This window comes from Euphorbia lathyris, chromosome 10 (assembly GCF_963576675.1).
Source record: "Euphorbia lathyris chromosome 10, ddEupLath1.1, whole genome shotgun sequence".
Classification (NCBI taxonomy): Eukaryota; Viridiplantae; Streptophyta; class Magnoliopsida; order Malpighiales; family Euphorbiaceae; genus Euphorbia; species Euphorbia lathyris.
In genome coordinates, this window is record NC_088919.1 from 40,972,806 (window position 1) to 40,984,597 (window position 11,792).

Here is an 11,792-nt window from a genome sequence, read left to right on the forward strand (position 1 = left end):
CATCGGTTGCCCGAGGCCTTCGTCTAACCGACCTCTTAGCCAACATCCAGAGGCCAAAGTTCCTCCCTCCGCCTTGAATCTCCTCTTCTCTTTCTTCATTAGCCACCATCACCTCTTCAACCAACTTCTTTTTCTTGGGACACCCTTCATAAGTATGGCCAAACATACCACACTCATAGCAAATATTATGAATGCCTTCATAGCAAATATTATGAATGCCTTCATATTCAATAAAACATACCACAAGTTAAAAAAATTGATTTCATTATTTCTTTTTTTTTATTTGATTCCAACAATAAAATATTAATGAAGGAAGAGAAGATCAAATTGGATAATTGTTTTATTGTGTGCTCTCCTTCCTTTTCAACCCCTTTTTCATCTACCATCTTTCCCCCATGAAAACACATCAATCCTTAATTTCTCTTTTCCAATTTGTACTAATTTAACAAACAAACAAAAAGTTAACATACATCATTAATACTGTAGCTTTTCTCTCTAGGGAGAATAACCAAAGATAAGGTTACTGTACATCCACCATGAGCAGCACCCCTGGGGGACCGCTGCTGGTGAACTTGCTGGCTTCACCTGATCAGCGGAACAGGAGCAAGAAGAAAGCCAAAGGTTTCGACGGCAACTCGAAGGACTCTGGAGTACATGAATCGCTTCAATCACCAGCAAGGAGGAAAGTAACATGGAAGAGCACCGTCCTAGGCCGCATGGAGGAAGAAGATTCCGACATGGACTTTGTTTCGAAAACAGAACCTCACCTTTAAGCAGAGCTGCTCCTCGATAATATGGAAGATGAAGACGAGGAGGATGAGGACCCCCTTTGCCCATCAATAAAGCTGTCGATGGAAGACAAGAAAAACCTTTGGCAGCCATGTCGCCACTCTTTGATTATCAAAGTTTTAGGGAAGAGAATTGGCTTTCGCTACCTCCAGCAGAGAATTACTCAATTCTAGGTAAGAGAAGGGACGGTATCTTTAATTGACTTGGAGAATGACTTTTACATTGCAAAATTTTCGAGTCAAAATGATTTTGAATTGGCAATCAATGGAGGGCCATATCTGGTAGCAGATCATGTTCTTGCAATTCAAAGATGGAAACCCAATTTTGATCCTTATGGCACCAAGGTCAATCGTTTCCTCACAAAACTTGGAGCAAATGTGGGAGAGGTTCATTCGGTTGATAAGAAGTCTGGTACAGCTGAAAGAGGTAAGTTTGCAAGAGTGTGCGTGGAAGTGGACCTGAACAACCCCCTACTTTCTAAATTCAAATTGAGAAATACAGTATACAGGATTGAGTATGAAGGACTGCATACCATCTGCTATGAGTGTGGGAGATACGGTCATGCCCAGGAATACTGCCCGGACTCTCTGGAGGCAAAGAAGGCAGAAGAATTGCAACAAAATAGGGATGAGAATAAATCGGAGCTAGACAAGATTACTAGTGAGGTCATCGCCAATGATTATGGCCCGTGGATGACGGCAAAGAAACCAGCTAGGAGGAGAGCTAAAACTCACCCCATGACCTGGAAAAAAGGCACAGAGCAGGGGGTCACTAAGGGTAACATAGAGGCAGATAAAACTGTGATCCCAGAATACATAGAACAGGTGAATTGAAGCATGGAAGTTAGAGAGCAGCAAGGCCCTCGCGAGGAGATTGGTGGCGGCTCCCGCTTCAACGTCCTGTACGACATGGAGGATGAGGTAAGTCCACATAACTTAGCACTTGATAACCAAACCATAACTGAACAGATAGATGACAAACGAGTTGGCCATGCGGAGAGCCTAGAAGTAAGGACTAAGCTCTGGAAACCTGATACAACTGAGGAAAGGAACCCAGGCCAGCTAAAGGAACCAGATACTGATCAACCATTAACAACCAGAGGCAAATAGACAAAGCAGATAGACAAGCGGCAACAGATAAAAAGCCAAGGAATCATAATAACAGTGCAGTTTTAAGCAAGAAGGGCTCCGGGACAACACGGTCCTCCTAGTGCGGACAAGGTTGCTTCCCCTTTTACCTCTCCCCTTTATGGATTGTTTAGTCTGAAATGTGAGAGGCGCGGCGAATAGGAAAACTCGCATTCACCTAAAGGATATGATCCGGATGTATAAGCCTACAATTTTTGCCCTGTTAGAAACAAAAGTTAGTGGAAATGCAGCTGACAGTATTGTGAGGAAATTCCAAGGTTAGAACTGGGAAATCAGGTGGGATTTGGGTATTCTGGCAAAATTCTCAAGTGCAAGTCCATGTTCTTCAGATACGCCCTCAATATGTCCACTGCGCAGTAGTCCAAAGTGGCAACCTCTTAGCCCTCATTTTAGTGATTTATGCTTCCCCATTTAGTGATTTATGCTTCCCCATGCCGAACCGAAAGAAGAAACCTATGGGATGAGCTGATCTTACTTAGTAGGAATATTTCGGACCCCTGGCTACTTCTTGGGGATTTCAACGACATCGACTCTCTCCAGGACCAACGTGGAGGTAGTGTTTAATATGCAACCAGAGCTATCAACCACAAAGCTTTGATGGGGGAATGTGGTTTCATTGACTTTGGCTTCTCCAGGCTCCGATATACTTGGCGAAGATGATGTCTTGCGGTTAGGTTGGATAAAGTCTATGGTAACATGAATGGTAGAACAAAATTCCAGGATGCAACGGTTATTAACCTCCCATTCAGACACTCGGACCATGCCCCGATACTCTTCCAAGCCAAAGGCCTGGTAGGGAATAAGGATCTTCGCCCCTTTCGTTACCTAATAGCCTGGGAGGAGCATGAGGATTTTGACAGAATCATTAATGAATCCTGGGCGGGCAAGACACATCCTGTGATAGCAGCTACTGAATTCAGAAACAAAGCTATCAGCTGGAATAAATATACTTTCTGTAATCTTTTTATCCGAAAAATAAGAATTCTGGGGAGGTTAGCTGGTATCCGGAGATCACTAACTGCCCGCGATGATAGTAATTTGCTCCAGCTTGAAAAGTCCCTCCTGAACGAACTCACAACACTTTTACGTCAGGAACTTCTTTGGTTCCAGAAATCGCGTCGCACGTGGATCTCCCAAGGGGACCGTAATACAAAGTTTTACCATCTGTCAACCCTTATCAGAAGAAAGAAGAATAAGATTGAGGCTCTTAAGGATGAACATAGGAATTGGTTGTACAACTTAGAGGATATATGGCAGCATGCCCTTTCTTTCTACCAACAGCTCTATGAGAAAGAAGAAATACCACAAGGTGACCTACTCCGTACTATATAATCCTTTCCCCAAGTGGAAGATTCTAGAATGAGGACCATCTTTAGACCGGTATGTCATAAAGACATCCAAGCTGCATTGTTCGACATGAATCCGTCAAAGGCTCCATGTATGGATGATTTGCCGGCGTTTTTCTTCCAAAAACATTGGCATCAAGTGAAGGAATCAGTTGATCAATACATCCTTAATGTTTTCGATGGTACGGACAGTGTTGAGGCAGTGAATCAAACCCTCCTCATACTCATACCGAAGATCCCCAATCCAGTCTCACTCCTTGAATTCAGACCTATCAGCTTATGTAAGTGATGTACAAAACAATTACTAAAGTCATAGCTAACAGGTTTCGTCTTCTGATCCACAGATGAAACTATCTACCATGCGCTGTGGGGATGCCCAGTTAGCGCGGAGACTTGGAAGTCACTTATTCCTCAACACTCCTGGAATGCCTTCGCCTCACTACCCGATACGGGCTGGTTCAGTAGATGTTTCTCGGAACCCGAAGGATCTTTTGGAATTGCAAACTGGAAATGTTTCTTTGTAACATCTACGGCTTTATTATGGGAATGGAGGAACAAAACTGTTTTTCAACAGAACTTCTCTCCTCCCAGAGATAAAGGTCGCATGATCCAGCAACGTGTTAAGGAGAACGATCAATGTTGGGTGCTCGTCAAAGCTCAAGCCCGTCGTCCTAGTAGAAGAGAGGTTTGGTTGGGCTGGGATAAACCTCCCCTTGGAACCTGGAAGCTGAATACCGATGGGTCTTGTCGGATGCGTGATGAACGTATAGCAGCAGGGGGACTCCTGAGGGACGGCAACGGTAGTTGGAAGGGTGGTTTTGCACACAACATCGGCAAAGGGAATTCCTTTGAGGCTGAATTGTAGGGGGTGATTTCGGGTCTGAACATGGCGTTGGACAACCAAGTAAGGAGAATCATTATTGAATTGGACTGCCTAGAGGTGGTTAAATTTGTTAATCAACCATGTCCTATACATCACCAGCTAAAGCTCTAATAAGAGGAATTCAAACACTGATGCAAGAGTTCGATATGGCTGAAATGAACCACATCCACAGAGAGAAGAATAGGTGTGTTGACCACTTAGCATCATCAGCCTTCGATTTTCCAATTGGAGTTAATGCTCTCGCACAGGCGCTGACAAGCATATTGTTATAGGAGGATTATTTGGGAGCTTCTTTCTCCCGTTTTATTGCTATTTAGAGTAGCCTGTTTTCTGTTTCTTTGTTGTTTTCTGGTTTTTAGTTTTCCCTGTAACAAAAAAACAAACAAATAATTTTCTCGTTTAAAACTTCCACTACCAATCAAAACTACCTTTTTTATTTGTATTATTCCACTCAAAGTTTAATCACTTTTCTTCAATTTTTACTTTTCTAATGGTCTTTCTAAAAGTTTCCTTTTTTAATTTTTCAGATTTTTTATTAGTATTTAATAATTTTTTTTAAGTTGTTAAACAAAAGTAAACTCTCAACTAACACAGACTAAGATTTTCACCATATAATTAATTAATTAACAAGTTACATTTAATAATTGTTAAATGATGCATTTGATTAAATTGGAAATCAATTAATTATAGTGGAAAATACAAAAATAAACCTTGTGGTTACACCTGTTTTCGAACAACACCCATATGGTTTAAAGTTTGCAAAATGGTACATTGAGGTTCATTCCGTTAGCAAACACATACCAAATTGACTAACGGTGTTTAAAGTCAAAGGGAAAAGAGTAAATTTGATCCTCATATTTATTTATTTTTATAAATTAATCTTTTTATTATCTAATTATCACAAACAAACCCCAAAAGAAAAAATAAAAAGCAATTATACCATCTTCTTCATCTCTTTAATTTCTTATTTTTTTTCTCTCTCTCTTCTCTCTTAATTTTTCTCTCTCTACAATCAATTAAACCACCAAACAAACACCCAATTATTCCACCTCGTTATCCCTTCTAACAAACATCCTAATTGCTTAATTAAACAAAAAAATTAGAAATCTCTAAACTAAAGCCTAAATTAAAAATCTTTTAGCAGCTTATAGATCCCTAAATTATATCCTTGTATGTTGGCCAATTAATGTTTTGCCGACCAGGAGGGCTCCAACTAGCAAGATTAGTAGCTTGCTTAATCTTTTAGTTTAGAGAAACTGTACAACCTTCACGAAGCTCCCTCCACAACTTTCCATCTTTTCTTTCTTTCTCCATGGATAAAATTGGTGGAAGACCATCAGAAACTGGAAGGAATACTTCTCCTTCACTGTCATCATCTATGGCCGCATGAGTATGAAGATCAATTTGAAATAGGCAATTGTAAAACCAATCAGTGGATCAATTGAAATTAGGAATGTCTTCCGCCATGGAAGCTCCTGGCAGAGTCAGGAATGAAAACCCCTTTCCGGGGTTTTCCGGCGGAGTCGGAGAGTTGGCCGATCCTCCCCGCCCCTCTGGCTCCGCCCCTGTTTGATAGTTTTCTGTTAGCCGTATCAGACCTGATCGAAAGATAAGACATTCTGCAGGATTTGAATCCATTATACCATCAAAATTCCAGCAGCACAACTGACTAATCTCCCGCCCCATCCCTTAAAACACAACCGTAGCTTGAGAAACCCCAAAAAATCATAAACTGTTGCATCAATGTTGCATTTAAACATTGATGATGGAGTCAGCTGCCAAGACACGACTATTTAGGGATCTATAAGCTGCTAAAAGATTTTTAATTTCTGTTTAATTAGGCATTTTTAATTTAGGCTTAATTTAGAGATTTCTAATTTTTTGTTTAATTAGGTTTTAGTTTAGAGATTTCTAATTTAAAGAACTATGGTATAAGAGAGAAGAGATAAGAGATTCTAAGAGAGAAAGAGAAAAAAATTAAGAAATTAAAGAGATAGAGAAGATGGTATAATTGTATTTTATTTTTTATTTTGGGGTTTGTTTGTGATAATTAGATAATAAGGGGGTTAATTTATAAAAATAAATAAATATAAGGACTAAATTAACTCTTTTTCCTTTGACTTTTAACACCGTTAGTCAATTTGGTATGTGTTTGCTAATGGAATGAACCTCAAGGTACCATTTTGCAAACTTTTAAACCACATGAGTATTGTTTGAAAATAGGTGTAACCACAAGGTTTATTTTTGTACTTTCCCCTTAATTATATAAACATTTTTATTTTTTTTATCAAAGAAAAACATTTTTATTATTATTACATTAACATTTTTTATTTTCCTATATCATTTTTGTAATTTTTTCTCATAACATCAAAATTTGTAGTGTATAATGTATTAATTTTCAACATAATATATAGGAAAATATGCATATTGCAAAATAATCCTCGATAGTTGAAACTACCCTTATTATGGATGCTTTTGGGCTCCCTGTTTCCAACGAATTAAAATTCAGAGTGGTTAATTAACTCAGTGAGTTTGTATTTTATTACAAAATCCAATTTGATCAATACTCCTTCCGTTTCATAATATTTGTCTTTCTAGAAAAATATTTTTTGTTCCATAATGTTTGACGTTTTGATTCAATCTATGTACATTGATTGATATTTTACCAAATAAACTCATATTTTTTTTAAAAAAAAAAATTGCGCACAATGCGCTTACATTAAAGAAGAAAGAAAAATCCCCACCAGACCCGGATATGATTCAAACCCATGACCTACCTAGTCATAGGCAAACTCTCAACCACTAGGCTAAGAGCTTCACCACAAATAAATAAACTCATATTTAAGTTGTCTTTTTATTTTAGAAAATCGATAAAAAATAAAAAAGACAACTTAAATTGCTCAGCATTGGGCTGATGCACAAACCTCGTTACCTCCTGCGTAACTTCTATGCCATAAATTGCGTACTTTACGTTCCATTCTTAGAATTTGGAATCGTAATGTTTTCGGGCTGCTTGAAAAAAATATTCATGTTGCAAGTGAGAAATTAGCTGCGGTTCAACATCAGCTTGAAGAAGTGGGATTCCAGACTGATCTGCATAAGCAAGAGCTTTTAGTTGACGCTAGCCTTGAATTAGAGCTTCAGAGGAAAGAATCTTTCTATAAAGAGCGGAGCAGGGTTAAATGGTTAAAAGATGGGGATCGGAACACGTCTTTCTTCCACCGTGTTGCTGCTATTAAAAAATTGCGGGTTGGAATTGATGTTATGGAAATTAATGGAGAAATTACGAACTTAATGGAAGCTATTTCTTCACATGTGGTGAATTATTTCTCCCAACTTTTTACTAGTCGTAGCACTTCAGTGGATTTAGGAGTAGTTGCAGATGTTATGCCCCAATCTGTCACAACAGAAGACAATATTGATTTGGCGAGATGTCCTTCAAATGAGGAAATTCGAATTTCAGTTTTTAGTATGGATAAAGACAGTGCACCTGGGCCTGATGGTTTCACTGGGTTTTTTTCCAAACTTTTTGGGACATTGTTGGTTCTGATGTCTGTAATATGGTTAAAAGTTTCTTTAACAACGGTCATATTCTTCCTGGTATGAATTCTAATCTCATGGTTTTAATTCCTAAAGTCGAGGGTGTCAGCCGAGTTGATCAGTATCGACCAATTGTTATGAGTAATTTTAGTTTTAAAATTATTTCTAAAATTCTCGCAGATAGACTTGCAATTATTGCTTCTCGCATTGTTTCTGAAAACCAATTCGGGTTCATAAAAAATCGAAGTATCCACCACTGTATTTCTGCAGCTTCAAAAGGGATTAATTATTTGGACAAACGTTGTTTTGGCGGTAATATGGCTTCGAAAATTGACATTCGAAAGGCGTTTTATACACTGGAATGGAGTTTTTTGCTTGCAGTCTTAGAGGCTTTCGGTTTTTCATTGCAGTTTAGAGACTGGATCCTTAATATCCTTTCTTCTTCTCGAGTCTCAATTCTTGTTTGGGGCCGTTCTCGGTGCTATTTTAATTGCTCATGTGGGGTTCGTCAAGGAGATCCTCTATCTCCTATTTTATTTGGTCTTGGTGAGGATTTCTTCAGACGTTGGATCACTAAATTAGAAGCAAGTGGTGCCTGTGGGGTTTGTTTTCCTTCACATATGTTATATGCTGATGATATATTGCTTTTTGGCAAAGCTACCATCCGGAATATGTGCACTGTTAAAAAACTTTTTGAGTTTTACGGTCTTCTTTCAGAGAAGATTGTTAATTGGGGAAAGTTGGCTGTGTATTTTGGGAAGCATACTTCAGCCCAACGTGCTGCTTTTTTGGCGCATTTAATTGGCATTCGACTGCAGGGGTTGCCTTTCTCTTATCTTGGTGCCCCACTTTTTATTAGAACTCCTAGGCGTTGCCATTTATAGCCTCTTGCGGATAGGTTCCTGGCTAATTTTAGTAAATGAAAAGGAACTTCTCTTTCATTTGCGGGTCGGTTAACTTTGATCAAGTCAGTGTTGACAGGGGGCTTTTGTTCATTCCTTCATTATTTACAAGTGGCCAATGGCGCTTTTGAAAAGGATGAATAATTGTATTAGGAATTTTCCGTGGACTGGCTGTATTGACACAAGAAAACTTGTTACTATTCCGTGGAAAGTCTATTGTACTCCAATTGAGAATGGCGGGCTAGGCATAAAAGATTTGCTTCGATTTAATAAGGCTCTTCTTGGCAAGATGGCGTGGGAATTACTTACTGAGAGCTCTTTAGTTTCAATTCTTTTAAAACGGTGTTTTCTTACACGTTCTGGGCTCCCGAAAGCTGTAATTTCTAATTCTTCGATTTGGCCATCAATCCGAGAGGTCTACTATATTCTTAGGGATCAATCTCATTGGTGGATATGTAATAATTCAAAGCTGAATTTCTGGAGTGAATTGTGGATTAAGCCCTCGGTGGGTGAACAATTAAATCTGCCCCGTAATATCCAACGTACTCGATTTAATAGCGTTGAGGAATTTCTTGATGGAGATTCATGGATAAATCTGCAGCAGCTTCCACAGGTTTTACAACAACATATTATGGAGATTAGGCATGGCGGTGATGATGAGGATTTCTGCGTCTGGACATATTCTTCTTCAGGTATTTTTACTGCCAAGGATTTCTATTTTTCATTAGGTATTAATGCAGCAAAGGTTCAATGGTGCAAGTTTATCTGGTCTGAAGTCATTCCTCCTTCTCGTTCGATCGTTTGCTGGAGGGCTTTATTGGGTTACATGCCCACGCATGGCCAATTGCAGAAGCGTGGCATACCTACTGTTTCCCGTTGTATTTTATGAAAAGCAGCCTTAGAGTCAATTGAACATATTCTGGTTCATTGTCCTTTTTCTGAGATTGCTTGGAGAGCGTTGGGCTCTCTTTTTGGTAAACATATCATATTGACGGATTCGCTAGTTACTCTTATCTTGAATTGTTTAAATCATAACTTCAGTTCTCAAGTGGGTTTGCTATGGTCAGTTGGAGTTGTTAGTTTGATTTGGATTTTGTGGTACACTAGAAATAATGCGATATTTGAGAATGAAACACCATCAATTCATCTTGTGCTTCGTAGTCTTTGGATTATGATTCGTGAAGGCGGTATTGGTAATAAAGATCATATGAAAAACAATGTTGATGAGCTTCGTGTTCTTAGGCAGTTACACATTCCCCTTAGACCCCTTCGAGCTCCTAATATAGTTAGTGTTACTTGGGTTCGTCCTCCACCAGGATGGCTCAAAGTTAACACAGATGGTTCTGCAAACATTAATACAGGAATGAGGGGCGCAAGGGGGGTGTTTCGCACTACTCGAGGATTTGCTCGGGGTTGTTTTGCGTTTCGAGTTGATACCCCTTCTACGTATATTTCCGAATTGAAAGCCGTTATTTTTGCTATTCAGATTGCTTGGGAAAAAGGATGGCACAAATTATGGGTGGAATGCGATTCTGTTTATGTGGTAAATTTGCTTAGGAAGCGCTCTCTAGTTGTTCCATGGGCGTTGCGACAGGATTGGATTACTTGTCTTCAGCATTGTTCTATGTTACTCATATTTTTTTGCGAAGGAAATAGAACAGCTGATGCATTGGCTAAATTTGGCGTCACAACATATCATATTATTTGGTGGAATTCTGCATCAGCTTTTTGCAATAGATTTATTTCTGATGATATGTATTGTTTAGAACAATTTCGTTTCTCTTAATTTTTCTTCTGTATTTTTTCCTCATTTTAATAAAATCCGGGTCTGGGTTTTGTTTGGTTTTGTGAAGATGCCAACCTAGTTGGGATCTTTGCATTCCGTTCTTAGCCTGTAACCCAACATTTACTTTAAAAAAATTGGTAAAAAATAATTAATGGATGCAATTAATACAATGGTAACAAAGTCTTTTAGTTAACATTAATTATATTTCTTAATTCTTGTGTGTTAACCTTAAAAGAGAAATATTATGAAACATATGGAATATATGATAGGCGATAAATTTCTCTAAGTTTGTTCAAAACGATTCAATCTTACTTTTGTAGTCCAAATCTAGCTTAATTTTGAGAAGTTTTACGTTGGTACATAAAAATTGGTTCTGGACCACTAAGATGATGATAACACGTATATATACAAAAAAAAATTGAGCAAGTTTGATTTAACAAAAAAAAATTATGCATGCACATGTAAAATTCGCCCCCAGCCGACGAATCATGTATTCACCACTAAACGTAACGTAATGTAACAAATGTAATGTAATATAATGTAACGTAACGCAACCTAGGATAATGTAACACAACTTAACCTAATTTAGCATAACGTAACTTAGCGTAATGTAACTTAGCCTCCATAATTGGCCCTTTCTTTGGATGATAAATTTTGCATTTTCCACGCTGTATAAAAATGTCCAATCTCTTTTTCAACAAGCTGCCCAAGACTTACCAAGTTGTTTTTCATACCTAGAACACACAAAACTCCTGAAATAACCTGCACAAAACCATTCACAAGCATCGGTACACTTCCTTTTCCCATCACTTTCATGCTGGAATCATCTCTTCTCAATTTCACCTTTTCTCTAAAGTTTTCTAAAAATCTAGGAAAACCTCTATCATGCCACACATATGATTACTGCATCTAGAATCAAGAAACCACACTTCTTCCTCGTCGATGTTCTTCTCATTCAAATAGGCCATCAGCAATAATTCTTCATTATCTTCTGCATAGTATGATTGTTTGTCTGACTCCTTCTTTAGACATTCATATGAAAAATGTCAAAATTGATGACAATTATAAGACTCGATCGATGATTTATCAAAGTTGTGTCTCCCACGACCTCTGCTTACACCTCCTCGAAATCCACCCAACCTCGACCTCTTCCTCTTGAAGGCTCTTCAAATGTAACTTTAAAGCTTGTTGTTCCATAATGTGAGCCTTCATCCGTTGCCCATGTACCAAAAGACTACTATGTAATTCGTCAATAGTGGGAGTATCTAAAGCATTTGACTCCTCGATAGAACATACCACATAGTCAAATTTTGGATGACATAGATCTCATTATCTTCTCAATGACTACCACATCTTCCATTTTGGCCTTATTAACTCTCGGTTTATTGACTACAGCAA